The 3241-nt window shown below is 40.5% G+C and overlaps 1 long non-coding RNA gene across 1 annotated transcript; it reads right to left on the reverse strand.

Annotated features, from left to right (window-relative positions):
- Positions 1–228: 228 nt before the first annotated feature.
- On the reverse strand, positions 229–888 carry LOC104824899. Its single transcript, XR_773489.2, has 2 exons — positions 783–888; positions 229–709 (listed from the first exon to the last, which is right to left on the reverse strand). It is a non-coding gene; the product is annotated as an uncharacterized LOC104824899 (long non-coding RNA).
- Between the last annotated feature and the right edge of the window lie 2353 nt (positions 889–3241).

Consider the following 3241-nt stretch of genomic DNA (forward strand, 5'->3'; position numbering starts at 1 on the left):
AGACGCACTCTAAAAATGTTTTAATGCACTCTAAACATGTTTGGATGCATTCTTAGTATGTTTTGACGCACTTTAAACAAGTTTGGATGCGCTCTAAATATGTTTCAACGTGCTCTAAACATGTTTCGACGAACTCTAAACATCTTTTATTGCACTCTAAACATGTTTCGAAATACAACCAATGCACATTAAAGAATCAAAATATAAGCATAATAAGCAAAATACTCCTTAAGCAATGCACATTAAATTATTATGTTTACCTCCGTAGTCCGTACAACACTAAGAAGGAATAAAAACCCAAAAAAAAAAGACTAATAATATATATATATATATATGTTTGTTCTTCTAAAACACGGTTCAATTTCATAGCTACATTGGCTTTCTCTTTTACAAAATGACAAAAAAAAAAGAATCATAGAGAATCCCCAAATCACACTTTACTCAAATCCCCCACCACCTAAATACCACTTGTCTTCGTATAACAAACCAGTGGAGATAGGCTCTAACGTTTTTACCATATTCTATGCCCTGTCAGAATCTGAAACATTCGGTGACTCCCAGGTGGTCGGCCAGTCGGCGAAGAACAGATTTCACGGGTTCAGACCCCGACGAGACGGAGCCCGGGAGGTCGGGAAAGCAGAGGGGCGAGCTAGATTCAAGATCTTCTGACCGGGAGAAGGCCTTCAGGACAAACCGGCAGAAGATGAATCTGGAAAGATGCCGTAGAATCACGTAAAGACGTCTAAAGTTGTAGAATAGAGAATCTGCGGAAGTAAACTTACCTGAGGATGAGCCGTCTCAAGAATGGATCGGATAGAACTTGCGCCCAAACGAGGTCTAGGCCTTTGGACGTGGAGAGAATCACTTCCCACTCTGAAAACCCGACGGAGAGTATGTCTTCAGCTTCTTCATAAACATTCTGGAAGCAGGTTAACACGAATGCATCAAAGGGAAAGGATAAGACAGAACATTACAAACACAAGTTGGATTTTTTGAGGGTTCAACTATTGAGAAGGTGATTCATTTGCTTATGTTACGCTTATGTAATGTTTATGTAAGCGATTATGTCGTGTTTATGTAATACTTATGTAAGCGATTACATCAGGATGATGTAATGCTTATGTAAGGAGTTGTAGAAGTTTGAATTTGTGTGTGTGTTAGGTGTGATTGAAGAAAATAAGGATATGGTAGGTGTGATTGATGTGATTGATGGGTGAGATGTGTGGTTATGATGAGAGTGGTAGGTTTGGAGTTTTAGTATAAATAGGGGGTGTTGTATGAAGTTTTTCATATCAAGCTTTCCTAAGCATTTCTAAGCATTTCTCTCTAAACACTTCTCTCTCTTTTCTCTCTTTGTTTTCTTACAAAATTCTAAGCATAAGTGCTACAAATCTTCGATACTTTCTTGGTTTTCTTTCTTTGCACTATGCACTAAAGAAGAGAAGATAAGAAGCTTGTCAATGATAATATAATACAAGCTTCATAACATGGTATCAGAGCCAACTGCGGTTCAAGGGACGACGCTGCACTAATTCAAGCACAAGGAAGAGCACTAGATCGAAGCACAAGACGCACCACGAAGCACAACTTGCACGAAGAGCACTATGGCGGTAAACATCCAAAACATTCAACCCGTTGCTATTTTCGATGGCCAAAATTATGAGTTATGGGCCACGAGGATGAAGACGACACTGATGTTGAGAGAGTTATGGGACGTTGTCGAAAAGGGCGTTCTAACACAACCATCAGAGACTGCAGAAACTCCGACGAAAAATCAAGAGACGGATCTCACAAAATGGAGGGAGATCAAGATGAATATATGACAGCTCTCCAACTTCTACAAAATTTCATCACAGATTCCGTCTTTCGGAAGGTGATAACGGCCACGACATCAAAGGAGGTGTGGACCAAGTTGCAAGAAGCATATCAAGGTAACGAACGAGCCATACTTGTTCGATTACAATCTTTACATACTCAATTCGAAAATTTGAGAATGAAAGATGGAGAAAGAATAAGAGCATATACGGATAGAGTGATGGATATCGCAAATCAAATGGAGCAATTGGGAGAAGGAAAGAAAAATTTTGAAATCATAAGGAAGATCCTAACGACGATGCCAAAGTCATATGCAACTTTGGCAGCGTTGATGGAGGAGACGAAAGATTTGAGAAATCATAAGTGTCACAGATCTGGTTGGATCTTTGATCGCACATGAATCAAAGTTCCTACCGGATGAAGAAGGAAATTCAGAAGGAGCTTTTCCAGCTCGATCGAAAAATCACAAAGGAGATAATAAAGGTCTCTGGAGGTTTAATCCAAAAGGGAAGAAATGGTGTGGTTATTGTAAGAAAGATAATCACGCCGAGGAGGAGTGTTACTTCAAAAACAAGAAGGGCAAACAAGACCAACAAGTAAGGAGGTCGAAAGAATGCTACACATGCGGAAAGCCAAGACATTTGGCTCGAGATTGCAGAAGAAATCAAAATCAATAGGCTCAAGTCACACAAACAGAGGGCATGAATGAACAGCTATTTACGGCACGAGATGAAGCTATGATCGCCCAAGGAGAAGACATGTGGCTAATCGACAGTGGATGCACAAGATCCCTATCCGAATAGGGAATGGAGCCGTAATCTTGACGGAAGGAAAAGGAGATATCATGGTTAACACGAAGAAAGGTGCAAGAGTTATCAAGGATGTGTTCTATGTTCCGAAGTTGGTCAAGAACCTACTTAGTGTTCCTCAAATGCTCCTAAACGGGTACGAACTCAACTTCAAAGAAAGTAGTTGTGTGATTCGTGATCCTATGGGGAGGAAAATTGCCGAAATACAAATGCAGAGGAAGAGCTTTCCAATGCTAACTTGTGAGAGCATGCGAGTCTACCTATACGACTAAGGAAGATTCGATGGCTCAACTGTGGCACCGAAGGCTTGGGCATAGTAGTAACTCATACATGCAAAAGTTACTACAGAAGAATATGGCGAAGGGAATCCCTAACTTTGGCAACTACAATGAGGTGTGTGAAGCATGCCAATTAGGGAAACAATCAAGACTCGTGTTTCCATCATCTTCATCAAGAGCTCAGAAGAAGCTAGAGCTAGTGCACTCAGATATATGCGGCCCGATGCAAACACCTTCGCTTGATGGAAGCAGGTATTTCCTACTCTTGATCGATGATTATTCGAGAATGACGTGGGTATACTTTCTGAAAAACAAGTCAGAAACATTTGGGGTGTTCAA

The sequence above is a fragment of the Tarenaya hassleriana genome, unplaced genomic scaffold (genome assembly GCF_000463585.1).
Source record: "Tarenaya hassleriana unplaced genomic scaffold, ASM46358v1 Cleome41, whole genome shotgun sequence".
NCBI lineage: Eukaryota > Viridiplantae > Streptophyta > Magnoliopsida > Brassicales > Cleomaceae > Tarenaya > Tarenaya hassleriana.